The sequence below is a fragment of the Oncorhynchus tshawytscha genome, linkage group LG10 (genome assembly GCF_018296145.1).
Source record: "Oncorhynchus tshawytscha isolate Ot180627B linkage group LG10, Otsh_v2.0, whole genome shotgun sequence".
Lineage (NCBI taxonomy): Eukaryota > Metazoa > Chordata > Actinopteri > Salmoniformes > Salmonidae > Oncorhynchus > Oncorhynchus tshawytscha.
This window is the reverse complement of record NC_056438.1, coordinates 9,293,093-9,307,905: the sequence shown is the minus strand read 5'-3', so window position 1 is coordinate 9,307,905 and position 14,813 is coordinate 9,293,093. Positions and strand designations below refer to the sequence as shown.

Sequence of the window (14,813 nt, the reverse complement as noted above, 5' to 3'; positions counted from 1 at the left end):
CATAGAGCCACGACTACATGGAACTCTATTCCACAGTACTACATAGAGCCATGACTACATGGAACTCTATTCCACAGTACTACATAGAGCCACGACTACATGGAACTCTATTCCACAGTACTACATAGAGCCACGACTACATGGAACTCTATTCCACAGTACTACATAGAGCCATGACTACATGGAACTCTATTCCACAGTACTACATAGAGCCATGACTACATGGAACTCTATTCCATAGTACTACATAGAGCCACGACTACATGGAACTCTATTCCACAGTACTACATAGAGCCATGACTACATGGAACTCTATCCCATAGTACTACATAGAGCCACGACTACATGGAACTCTATTCCACAGTACTACATAGAGCCATGACTACATGGAACTCTATTCCACAGTACTACATAGAGCCACGACTACATGGAACTCTATTCCACAGAACTCTATTCCACAGTACTACATAGAGCCATGACTACATGGAACTCTATTCCACAGTACTACATAGAGCCATGACTACATGGAACTCTATTCCACAGTACTACATAGAGCCATGACTACATGGAACTCTATTCCACAGTACTACATAGAGCCATGACTACATGGAACTCTATTCCATAGTACTACATAGAGCCATGACTACATGGAACTCTATTCCATAGTACTACATAGAGCCATGACTACATGGAACTCTATTCCATAGTACTACATAGAGCCATGACTACATGGAACTCTATTCCATAGTACTACATAGAGCCATGACTACATGGAACTCTATTCCACAGTACTACATAGAGCCACGACTACATGGAACTCTATTCCACATCAAGTAACTGATGCAAGCAGTAGAATCAGATTTAATAAACAGGTAAAAATACACCTCATGGAACAACAGGGACTGTGAAGAGACACACACACAGGTACAGACACATGCATACACACACATTGTTGTATGGTGGTATTGAACATGTTGTGTTGTGGATATGTGGTGGTGTAGGGACGTTATATGATGTACTGTTTTATCTTTAGCTCATTCAGTACAAACACAGTTCACTGTTTTATCTGTTGTTTTATATATAATGTGGGTGCTTTGGTGTGTCCTTGGCAGGAACTAATGGGGATCCCAAATAAATAAAAATACCAGATAGCCTAAAAGAATGAAGGAAAAACCTCAATGTAGCCTATATAAATTTCACATGTAATTTATTTATGGATTTTTAAAAACGTATTGTTTCTCTTCATTCAACCTGCCCGTCACCCACCCACCCTTCAACCATAATGTTTAATGGCCCTAAACCCATCCACCCTTCCCATAATGTTTAATGGCCCTAAACCCATCCACCCTTCAACCATAATGTTTAATGGCCCGTAAACCCATCCACCCTTCAACCATAATATTTAATGGCCCTAAACCCCTAAACCCCCACCCTTCAACCATAATGTTTAATGGCCCTAAACCCACCCACCCTTCACCATAATGTTTAATGGCCCTAAACCCACCCAACCCTTCAACCATAATGTTTAATGGCCCTAAACCCATCCACCCTTCAACCATAATGTTTAATGGCCCTAAACCCATCCACAACCTTCAACCATAATGTTTAATGGCCCTAAACCCATCCACCCTTCAACCATAATGTTTAATGGCCCTAAACCCACCCTTCACCCTTCAACCATAATGTTTAATGGCCCTAAACCCATCCACCCTTCAACCATAATGTTTAATGGCCCTAAACCCACCCTTCAACCCTTCAACCATAATGTTTAATGACCCTAAACCCACCAACCTTCAACCATAATGTTTAATGGCCCTAAACCCATCCACCCTTCAACCATAATGTTTAATGGCCCTAAACCCATCCACCCTTCAACCATAATGTTTAATGGCCCTAAACCCATCCACCCTTCAACCATAATGTTTAATGGCCCTAAACCCACCCACCCTTCAACCATAATGTTTAATGGCCCTAAACCCACCCACCACCCTTCAACCATAATGTTTAATGGCCCTAAACCCATCCACCCTTCAACCATAATGTTTAATGGCCCTAAACCCACTAAACCCACCCTTCAACCATAATGTTTAATGGCCCTAAACCCACCCACCCTTCAACCATAATGTTTAATGGCCCCCATCCACCCTTCAACCCTAAACCCACCCACCCTTCAACCATAATGTTTAATGGCCCTAAACCCCCTAAACCCACCCACCCCTTCAACCATAATGTTTAATGGCCCTAAACCCATCCACCCTTCAACCATAATGTTTAATGGCCCTAAACCCACCCACCCTTCAACCATAATGTTTAATGGCCCTAAACCCATCCACCCTGCGTATATAACCACAGGGGCTGCGGGTTATGAGTTAACCCACTCAGCACTGATAAACACAATGCCCCCCAGGTGGGTAGAGTCTTACTACAAGCTACAGACCAGTAATAATGGAAATGGATAAGTGGGGGAAGCATAATAAATAATATGGTGATCTAGGATGATTGTTTCTTGTATGAACTGAATTAAAAGACACAACATTGTAACACAACATTGTAACACAGGCGACTCCTAACGTCTGGAACATATTCGGACTGATGAGACAGCGTGCACTCAACCAGACAAGGCAAGTGGGACACTCGATTACAGAGAAACGTAAGCCTGTTTGTATGTCCTGTCAATAAATGATCAGATATTAGAGAAACAGAGTACTCTTTTTTTTCTCCTTCATTTTCCTAAAGTGTCAAAACAAAACATATATTTTTACTGCTCTAATTACGTTGGTAACCAGTTTATAACAGCAATAATGCCCCTCAGGGGTTTGTGCATAAGAACAGTCCTTAGTCGTGATATATTGGCCATATACCATACCACCTCGTGCCTTATTGCTTAACTATAATGTTAATGAAGTGGATTTGGAATAACACTGTAATAAACTTGAAGTGGCACTCCAGTCTCCTTTTCACCTCATTTAACATCTGATTTACTTAACAAAGGGCACATCTCAATATGCTGTCCAGGTAAGTCATGACATCACAAGTGGGGGGCTTTCCTCTTTTGTTCCTCAGGCAAGTGGGGAGGCCGATGACATCATGACTTCCCATCAAACCAAATCCTTGAATGCCTTACCCCTTAAAGTTTGCAGTTGTATCTAAAAAATACACTATTTTGCTCAAAACCTTTTTTTTCTTCTTTTTTTCTTTTAGTGTGTGTTCTTAATAAGAACCTGGGGATTATCGTGTCATAACTCCCGACCAATGGCTGTTCGCATCGGGCCGGGGACAACCCTTAGGAAGGAATTATCACACTATTTATACCCGGGTTCGAGGGCCTTATTGCTTTAACAAAACAGTTGCGAACATAATTGTGATTTTTTTAAATTTATTTTTTTTACATGTTTTCATATTTTATTTTATTTTAATAAGTAAATTAGTTTTATTTAATCCTTCCACCAATTGATATGGTCTGGGCAAAAGCCAGTACCCACTGGCCACACTCCTCCTACACTGTAAAACTATTCCCTGTGAATTTACAGCATTATACTGGCACCACAGTTGCGAGCTTACTAGTATAATTTTGCTTTACAGCAGATAGTACTGTAAACTACATTACAGCATATTTTCCTTACTGTAAAACATAGTAAAGCATTCCTGCTGTAATATGTAACACGGGTTCAAACCCTGGATGGGACAAATTACCTTTAAAAACATTTTACTAAACCAGTTTGTGATCAATTAGTATTTGGTTGCATTGGCTTTAAATTGTTTACCTTGGGTCAAATGTTTCGGGTAGCCTTCCATAAAAAGTTGGGTGAATTTTTGCTCATTTCGTTTCTCCTGACAGAGCTGGTGTAACTGAGTCAGGTTTGTAAGCCTACTTGCTCGCACACACTTTCTCTGTTCTGCCAGCAATTTTTCTATAGGATTGAGGTCAGGGCTTTGTGATGGCCACTCCAATACCTTGACTTTGTTGTCCGTAAGCCATTTTGCCACAACTTTGGAAGTATGCTTGGGGTCATTGTCCATTTGGAAGACCCATTTGCAACCAAGCTTTAACTTCCTTTTCCACCATAATTTGCAAATAAAGTCATAAAAAATCCTACAATTTGATTTTCTGGATTTGTTTTTCTCATTTTGTCTGTCATAGTTGAAGTGTACCTATGATGAAAATTACAGGCCTCTCTCATCTTTTTAAGTGGGAGAACTTGCACAATTGGTGGCTGACTAAATACTTTTTTGCCCTACTGTAATTACTGTGACATTGGATTGAGCAGGATCAGGAGAACCAGTTAGAGTTGGTCCACAGGTGCATCTCAATACTCTCTTAGTCTCCTCTCTGTGTCTATGTGTCTAGGTGCACGGTGTTTCCTCCGACACATTGGTGCGGCTGGCTTCCGGGTTGGATGCGCACTGTGTTAAGAAGCAGTGCGGCTAGGTTGGGTTGTGTATCGGAAGACGCATGACTTTCAACCTTCGTCTCTCCCGAGCCCGTACGGGAGTTGCAGCGATGAGAGAAGATAGTAGCTACTACAACAATTGGACACCACGAAATTGGGGAGAAAAAGGGGTAAAAAAAATAAATTTAAACACAAAAAAAACAACACATGGAATAAACAAAACATACAGTCAATAATACAGTCGAACAAAAGAAAACAAAAAGTCTATATACAGTGAGTGCAAATGAGGTAAGTTAAGGAAATAAATAGGCCATAGTGGCGAAGTAATTACAATATAGCAATTAAACACTGGAATGGTAGATCGGCAGAAGATGAATGTGCAGGTAGAGATACTGGGTTGCAAAGGTGTAAATTACATTTAAACAATGCAGACGGCATGTCACTTCTGTTACAGTATTTGAACATGCCATATCATTTGTTTAAAATTGCTGAACTGTGTTGATGCCAAACGTGAGAAATGCATAACATTTGTATCTGTTGTCCACATATGTTGACTTTCGGGCAAAGGTGTTTCTTCGGTTCGGTGGAACAGCATTTATCAGCTCTCTGTGCGCCGAAGTCTTATTTTCTGTGGATTTAGCGCCATCTGGAGGGCAAAGAGGACAAAATCAGTACTGCACCAGCGGACGTGAAAGGGGACCGGCTTTAAAAACAAATCCAAGATGGCTACTTGTGAGTGGTCAGCACAAATGTCCTTGTTTATTTCCCCCTCTCCTCGTTGGTAAGAGTTTCTGCTGCTTTACAAATGTGAAAGGGTTCAAAGCACACACTAAGCCTGAGTCCTCTCAGCTCTGAGTATATGTTTTTCCTAGATACAGAGTTCGGATCAGTTTAGTTTCTACTAGCCTAGCAAAGATTGTTGGGAGGTGGGGGAACGACACCAATCACAGCACCAGCACGGCCCTGCTACTCTACATAATCCCCAGCCTGCCCGGCGGCTCGGTAAAAGGCAATTGTTAAAGCTTTTAGATACTACCTCAGAGAGTGCTGTGTGTTTGAAGCATATGAGTCTTATCGGGGTGCTTCCAGAGAATAACTGTCAATGAGACTGCTAATCAAGGTGCTTTATCTTTATGTTATGGCACTTTTTGTCTGCTTCTGTTGAGAAGAATATACATGTGAAATGACCTTTCCCCTAATCATTATCTGTTGTTGTTGTTGTTAGCATTAACAGGATACTCTTTAAAGTGTTAAGGTAAGTGGTAAAATAGTTAAAACACCTTCTAGCTGGGCTTAGAAATCATTGTACAATTTCAAATTTTCATCCATTTTGCTTGCTGTAGAAGAAGCCTTTTTATGAAATCATATGTATACTGTAGCTTGTCTTGTCTGTGTTTCAGTCTACATCACTTTGCTTGGCCTATTTCTTGCTTGTAGATGTCTGCCCACTGTATATCTGTCGTTTGTAGCTTTTTAAATGTAGATTGTCCAACCAAGATTCCTAACCTCTTCCAACACTGATCAAAACTCAAAGTGCATTCTGCATTTGCTGTCAACAGGATGTTAACAGGTTTTGAAGCTGAACATCTATTGTAATTTTAATTATTTTTAATTATTTCATTGAAAAATGTTGTGAGACTAACTCCTGTAACATCCCCCCCTGCTGTGCCAGCTCCGACTGCCCCTCAGACCCGGTCAACCTCCCAGACAACAGCTGGACCGGTGCAGCATCCTGCTGGCGCTCAGGTAAATATCTCATCTCACCCATGTCTTGGCTGTTTCATTTAGCTTTTGGTTGTGTGGTGATGGAAAATCAATGTATTGATTCTCTGCTCTGCAGCAGGTGCTTCTTCTCCCTGAGGGATCGAAGCAGACCCTCCCAAAGGAGCAGCAAGAGTAGGTCAGTCAGGCCGTCTTCACAAGGAACAAGCAGCTCAAATGTGTCCTGAAAAGCCAGCTTGAGCTGTGGTCCTCCCCTCCTCCTAACATCAGCCTCCAGCTTCTCCCTCCGCCTACTTCCTCCGGCCGTTCTGCCTCTGGATGCCCTACCACCTTTTTGGCCTTTAAGTTTGTGTGCACCCAGCCACAGTGCAAGCGCCACAAACTCACAGGCTGTGGGGTGTACAAGACGGCTCGGAGGGGGCTTGACGTGGACGGCTGGTATTATATGGGGACGGAGTACCTGGAGTGCTGCCTCTGTAAGAGGACGCAAGTCATCGCTTCAAGTTCCCAGCCATCTTGACTTACAGGTTAGTAATTCACACCTCTGAAAATCAAAGCTCTTGTTCACTTTGAGGAAAAACATTTTTTTTTTAAATGATCATAGCGAGAAAGAGGCGGTTAGGAGGTTCTTGTCACCGCTGAGGTTTTGATGTTTCAAAGCACCATTGAATTGTTAATTAGCTCTTTGATCTGAATTTCTGACCTTTGACCTCTTATCAGGAACTGTCCAAACAAAGCAGTGTTTCAAAGTCAACTTTTCCCCAAACCCCTCCTTCTGTTATCAAAGTGTTTGTAGATCCCCCCACCCTCCACACACTCCTCACCCTCTTCTCCTCCCCTTTTTCCCCCAATTGTCTCTGTGTGTTAGGCTGTCCTGTGACCTGAAGGTGGTCAGGCTGATGAGAGAGAGGACACTGTTCCCCAGTGACCCAGGCTGTACAACCAGCTGAGGGAGCAGCACAGCCTGGCCTGGATGAGTCGCACCCTGGACTACCTGTCCATCTGTGACCACTTTGTAGTCCCAGGTGCTGCACCACTGAGGGTAACACCTCCTCCTCCCTTTATGGATGTGCCATCAGCCCAGTGGCTGCTGACTGTCCACGGCTACGACGTTCTGTTCCAGCTAGAGGACTTCAAGGCCCGAGTCACCTCCATCTTTGGGTCCATCCTGAAGATGGATTCAACCAAAAAGGTGATTTTTTTCTATGTTCTTTTGACCAGAAATAAGACTAGTCTAGAGACAATCAAATGAATGATAACTTATTATGACTTATTTTATAATGACTTGTAGTCTTGAAAATTAGAGGTCGACTGATTTATGATTTTTCAACGCCGATACCGATTATTGGAGGACCAAAAAAAGCCGATGCCGATTTAAAAAATAAATATATGTATTTGTAATAATGACAATTACAACAATACTGAATGAACACTTTTTTATTTGAACTTAAAATCAATTTAGCCTCATAAATAATGAAGCATGTTCAATTTAGTTTAAATAATGCAAAAACAAAGTGTTGGAGAAGAAAGTAAAAGTGCAATATGTGCCATGTAAGAAAGCTAACGTTTAAGTTCCTTGCTCAGAACATGAGAACACATAAAAGCTGGTGGTTCCTTTTAACATGAGTCTTCAATTATCCCAGGTAAGAAGTTTTAGGTTGTAGTTATTATAGGACTATTTCTCTCTATACCATTTGTATTTCATAGTGGGGAGAACAAGTATTTGATACACTGCCGATTTTGCAGGTTTTCCTACTTACAAAGCATGTAGAGGTCTGTAATTTTTATCATAGGTACACTTCAACTGTGAGAGACAGAATCTAAAACAAAAATCCAGAAAATCACATTGTATGATTTATAAGTAATTAAAACCTTCCAGAAAGAGACAAGGCAGCAGTCTCCTACCCCGAGAGGTTCGTACTGCACATTGTTCTCAACTCACTACAACACATAAAGACATGAGTGTATTTCTCATTAACATGATGTTTCCTTTTTTGTTAACTTCATCTGCTTGGCCAAGGCTCTGGACCTGCTAAGTGGCCCAACACCAGCAGGACAGTACAGTGTCTTGTGAAAGTATTCGGCCCCCTTGAACTTTGCGAACTTTTGCCACATTTCAGGCTTCAAACATAAATATATAAAACTGTATTTTTTTGTGAAGAATCAACAACAAGTGGGACACAATCATGAAGTGGAACGACATTTATTGGATATTTCAAACTTTTTTAACAAATCAAAAACTGAAAAATTGGGCGTGCAAAATTATTCCGCTGATCCTCAGCACTGGGGCCCCACAAGGGTGCGTTCTGAGCCCTCTCCTGTACTCCCTGTTCACCCACGACTGCGTGGCCACGCACGCCTCCAACTCAATCATCAAGTTTGCGGACGACACAACAGTGGTAGGCTTGATTACCAACAACGACGAGACGGCCTACAGGGAGGAGGTGAGGGCCCTCGGAGTGTGGTGTCAGGAAAATAACCTCACACTCAACGTCAACAAAACTAAGGAGATGATTGTGGACTTCAGGAAACAGCAGAGGGAACACCCCCCTATCCACATCGATGGAACAGTAGTGGAGAGGGTAGCAAGTTTTAAGTTCCTCGGCATACACATCACAGACAAACTGAATTGGTCCACCCACATAGACAGCATCGTGAAGAAGGCGCAGCAGCGCCTCTTCAACCTCAGGAGGCTGAAGAAATTCGGCTTGTCACCAAAAGCACTCGCAAACTTCTACAGATGCACAATCGAGAGCATCCTGGCGGGCTGTATCACCGCCTGGTACGGCAACTGCTCCGCCCTCAACCGTAAGGCTCTCCAGAGGGTAGTGAGGTCTGCACAACGCATCACCGGGGGCAAACTACCTGCCCTCCAGGACACCTACACCACCCGATGTTACAGGAAGGCCATAAAGATCATCAAGGACAACAACCACCCGAGCCACTGCCTGTTCACCCCGCTATCATCCAGAAGGCGAGGTCAGTACAGGTGCATCAAAGCTGGGACCGAGAGACTGAAAAACAGCTTCTATCTCAAGGCCATCAGACTGTTAAACAGCCACCACTAACATTGAGTGGCTGCTGCCAACACACTGACACTGACACTGACTCAACTCCAGCCACTTTAATAATGGGAATTGATGGGAAATGATGTAAAATATATCACTAGTCACTTTAAACAATGCTACCTAATATAATGTTACATACCCTACATTATTCATCTCATATGCATACGTATATACTGTACTCTATATCATCTACTGCATCCTTATGTAATACATGTATCACTAGCCACTTTAACTATGCCACTTTGTTTACATACTCATATGTATATACTGTACTCAATACCATCTACTGTATCTTGCCTATGCTGCTCTGTACCATCACTCATTCATATATCTTTATGTACATATTCTTTATCCCCTTACACTGTGTATAAGACAGTAGTTTTGAAATTGTTAGTTAGATTACTTGTTGGTTATTACTGCATTGTCGGAACTAGAAGCACAAGCATTTCGCTACACTCGCATTAACATCTGCTAACCATGTGTATGTGACAAATAAGATTTGATTTGATAGTATATCTTGGCTCGAACTGTGACGATTGTGATTCTGAGCTCTCAGGTTCTCACAGCGAGTTCTGGTCTTCACTGATCTCACTCTCCGTCAGCTCCATCTGTGGCGTATAGGGGCAGGACTCGGTAGTATACTGATGGTATTCGTCGTAATCTAGCTGGGCCCCGAGCTCTTTAGTGATGGTCCTGGTGGACCTCTTCACCATAGCACAGGAACACTCTGGCACCCAGGGGTCAGTTTGGTATGCTGTACTAACCGTTCTTTCCTGTTGGTAGAAAACAATTAAGGTATCTATTAGGCTATAGGTATATTCAAGAATCACTGTGTATTGTCCATTTTATGTCCAAAATGGCCTCAGGGATGACAGATTGTGTCTTGAAATAAACAATAGCCTTATAAATAACATGGATTTGCTTGTGCCTCCTCCTGCAGTCTCCTCCAGGATGAAAACCTTTTTCAGGGATGTAGATGTCACCCTGAAAACAAACAAATGTTTTGTGAAGACTACTGAACCCAAATATAGAAGTTGGCGTTAACAAGCTACCTTTCCTGTATGCTTTGTCTAAACCCTAACCCTACACAAAACATTTCAGACGCAATTAACTTAAACTCACGCCATTCCGTACAAATGTGCGCAACCGCAACATTGAAACGAGGCTACAAAGAAAACGAATGGGACTGTAGCGACTGTGTTGACGTCAAAATGGGGGGTGTGGACTAGGTTTTAATTCAAGCGTTGATTGACATGGTAATGGCTTTATAGTATTGGAGAAAAGTTGAAAAAAACGGACGCTCCGTTACATTGTGGCGTGTCATGCCGTAACGTACAGCACGCATAAAGCAACTATTTCTGTCTTACAATCTCTCTCCACCAGGTTCAGCACTTCTATCATCCTTTAATAACAAGAAATGGACAGTGACTGGGGTAAGGGGGGATACCTAGTCATTTGTTTCGTCATTATTGCATGCAACCATCATTCTCAAAGCCGCTGTTTACTTCTAAGATCACTTTAGCACCGCCCTAAAAACCTGATTCAAATTCGACACAAACCTTCAAATAGGTATGTAATGACACATTATATAAACTCTTTATAGTGTTTTATTTACATTTTAAAGGTCATAAATTGGACAAAAAGCCATTTTCCCACACAACATCTCTCCTTCTCACTATCACGCATTAGTTTCGCTTCCCCACCCGCCATTTTTAAAAAGACCCGACTGGGGCTCATTGCCTGCTTGAATTATGCAGAAATGGGCAGCGTTTAGGTCATGTAATTGATTCTGTTGGAAAGGGGAGAAATTGTGCTTTACAATGGTATTGACATTACAGTTGATCTGGAATTATTACGTTTTTGGGGTGCTAAAATAAGGGCAATTGTAAGGACCAAGGCGATGTACGAGTTTACGTTATCTTGTTACCTTCAACTAGAGTTGCAACAAAGTTGTCCAGTGTCTAACGCTAACCTAGTCAACAACAGTCATGACTCATGACCGGTTTAACGTTACCTCAGGCTCCACTGACTCCTCCATTCTCTCCAACATTTTCAGCAATGTTAATGGTCGGTCAGTAACCCCTAATACACCATAACCTTATAGAAATGAAAAATGGAGGGCTTCAGCGTAGGCCTATGATTCCTTTCCATTCGGAAACTCCCGGTTTCCGCATCGGAAGTGCGCTTCCTCCGGAAGTGCTGGCTGCAGATCCTGCTAGCGCCAGCTGACACGTCTTAAGGCCTTGGAGACACTTCTTCAAAAGTTGTGGGTCCTTGGGCAGCCGATGGTCGTTTACCGAGGGATTTTTTGTTGTTGAGCCAAATCCCACAGCCGGGTGCTATACAGTTAATGTTTGAATTACTACGTTTTGTTGCCATCTTCGTTGTCCTAACCTCACTCGCTTCGAAATTGAACTGTATTTTAAGGCAATTAAATACTCAACTAACAACTAAAAAAGCTAACAAAAAAGCTGTTAGAATTATAAGTGTATGTATGTCCCTTAAGGTCCTTGTGTAATGTGGTATTGTACCCCCTAGCCCAATTGTCCTTGTAAATTATTCATATATACTTATGTTCCCACATGTACTTCCTGTATTGATTTGTTGTTAAATAAAACAAAATAAAAACCTCACTCTCCACGCGAAAACGAAATACCAGACAACTTGCTGATTCCTGTCAGTCGTTACTATGGCAATTTAAAATGGCGCTGACCATAGCTCAAATAAACCAGGTCGACGATCAAAACACTAAATATAGAGACGTTTTTTTAAAAATGTTAAATGCACATGTTTAGTATTAGTGGATTGAATACATCTCTTTGCTTAGATGTACTTCCGTATAGTGTTTCCATTCCGTATTAAAGTTTCATTGAGCTTGAGACATGTCACTTTTTACATCTTGCCTTGAAATGCTGCCTTTTATCCTTGCCGATTAGGACACAGTATCTGACTTGATTTGCGTTTAGTTCAGCCGTCCTGTTGCACTTACCCAACACGACCTCTAGAGGTGCACTACCCAACGTGACCACTAGAGGGGAGCGAACATCCACAGGAGTTTCGTAGTGCTTTCTCCACCACACGGTGAACACAGTAAACACAACGATCCCCAGGGGGGCAAAATAAGGAACGCTTCACGAATTTGCGTGTCATCCTTGAGCTTTAGCAGGTGACTACATTTTAACAGTTACCTTGTGATTGTAAACTGGATACAAATGTAATTCATTTAAAAAATCATTCGTCTGTATGCACAGCCCTAGCTTGAACCCCATGTCTGCTTGTTGCTTCATTGTTTAAATGTTTTTTCATTATGGCGTCCCACAGGGACCACTGTAAATTAGTGACAGGTGCCTTGTGACTGAAAACTGGACAGAAATGTAATCAACATTTTTTTTTTATGTCACATTTTCACAGGAGGGTAACATCAGCTCACACCAGATGTGGGAAAAGAACACAGTGAAAGAAATGACAGGATAATGTGTGACCCACACAGTCACAGCACAATCGCCCCACTGTCTGTATGTCCCCTGTATACCGACTGTGCAAGTTAAGGTGATAGAAGATGGACTAAATTACAAGACACACAAGTTAAATGTGAAACTATCCCTTTGTAGTAGACACAACTAACAATGTCATTGTATTCTAATCAACTCATTACTCTTTTAAACATTTTTTACAGTTCATATTTCGATTTCATACATTGTCAATATTCACTGCCCTGACACAAATTCTTATAGGTATTTTAGTTTTTTCATTTCCCTTTCCTGTTTTGAATGCATACTAAAGTAAAATAAACCTTTACCGTGCCTCTTGTACACTTATCTTTTGCACTTAAAACAATTCAGATAGCCGTTAACATTTTGAAGTTAGAGGAGATATATATATATATATAAATAAATTACAGGAGTGTCTGTATAACTGTCACTTTGTAGTAGACAATTATAAGCATTGCTTATATTCACACCCTACATTTGAGTGAAATACAGGTTAGTTACAAATGTCAAACTTAAAACAAATGTCCAAATGTAACCAACTTCACATAGTCCCCCACAAGAAAGACACACGAACATCCACACTTCAGGTTGACTTTTATCTGCAGTAAAATATACCAAACAGTGATGACAGGCTTTGACAGGACGGTCACAGCCACACGTTCACTGGTTAGGTAGGACACAAGATATATTTTTTTGAGATGGTAAGCAAGGCTGCTGGCAAACGTGTGGCAGGCTGGCATATGCTCCAACACTTTTGATTCAGTTTAAAAATAAATATTGACACAAAAGCTGTTGTTTAGACTGATTTGCCTCATGATTTGTCGACTCGTGCACAATTAATCTGTGCTTCAGTCTGATCAACTGTAGCCTACTGATAACAAACAAAACTGCAGAAAGCCTAGAGAAGCCTATGGGCTCCAGCCAAGGGGGAGTAAAATGTGCAATAAAATTTCAATTCTGCACAAATTTATGGGGAAAACTTGAAAATTGAACTTTCTCGTTCTTAACTCCTGTGGCTGGAAGCCGCTCTCGGGCCTGATGGATGTTTCCCAGCCTTGTCATCCGTCCCCATCCAAAAGCCCTGTGCTACCTGGAACTTGCTTGCAGAGGAAGTCGTCTCCATCTGCTTCTCGTCCTCCATCCTGTAGTGGAGTAGACTGAGAACAGCAAGAGGATTGATCCAATCAGCGCTGGTCACATGTGACAAGTCGTGGAAACCGAAAGCAGCGGCATGCTGGTAAGCGGACTGGAGTGTCTGCCTGATGTTCGGAGCAAGTTGACATGAGGAATAGCTTCGCCGCACTGGGGCCTGATCTACCTGCGCCTTCATCTCTGGGACTGCCTGTGTCTGCGACGGCTGTGCTGACTCCAACTTCGCTGACTCCATTAGCAGCTTCGTCATCAAGTTTGGCTCCATTCCCTCTCTCTGGATCTGATGGGAAACTGCTGTGGGAGGTCTGGACCTATCGCCGGGAGCAGCAGGCGTATGATTTTCTGTTTCTCGTTGGCCCGCAAAAGGTTCAACAAATTGTGTGATGGGTAGGAATGGGCGGATTTCTCCATCCCCTTTTCCGGACGTTGTATTGGGCAGTTCAATGGTGAGAAATGTCTCAGCCCCAGTTGTTGTTGCCATCCTGTACCTGTCCCGCAGGTGTGACGTTCGGATGTACCGATCTTGTGCAGGTGTTGTTGCACATGGTCTGCCACTGCAAGGACGATCAGCTGTCCGTCCTGTCTCCCTGTCTTAGGCATCTCACAGTACGGACATTGCAATTTATTGCCCTGGCCACATCTGCAGTCCTCATGCCTCCTTGCAGCATGTCTAAGGCACGTTCACGCAGATGAGCAGGGATCCTGGGCATATTTCTTTTGCCGTTTTTCAGTCAGTAGAAAGGCCTCTTTAGTGTCCTAAGTTTTTATAACTGGGACCTTAATTGCCTACCGTCTGTAAGCTGTTAGTGTCTTATCGACCGTTCCACAGGTGCATGTTCATTAGTTGTTTATGGTTCATTGAACAAGTATGGGAAACAGTGTTTAAACCCTTTACAATGATGATCTGTGAAGTTATTTGGATTTTTACAAATTATCTTTGAAAGACAGGGTCCTGAAAAAGGGACGCTTCTTTTTTTTTTGCTGTTTAC

At 42.2% G+C, this 14,813-nt stretch overlaps 1 protein-coding gene and 1 long non-coding RNA gene across 3 annotated transcripts in view; one reads left to right on the top strand and one right to left on the bottom strand.

The window, feature by feature from the left end:
• LOC112259705 (zinc finger protein 182-like) overlaps positions 1-14,813 on the bottom strand; it is an 80,199-nt gene that overhangs the window by 32,892 nt on the left and 32,494 nt on the right. The window lies entirely within an intron of this gene.
• On the top strand, positions 6,050-13,460 carry LOC112259720. Its single transcript, XR_006084446.1, has 4 exons — positions 6,050-6,137; positions 6,232-6,640; positions 6,982-7,305; positions 12,593-13,460. It is a non-coding gene; the product is annotated as an uncharacterized LOC112259720 (long non-coding RNA).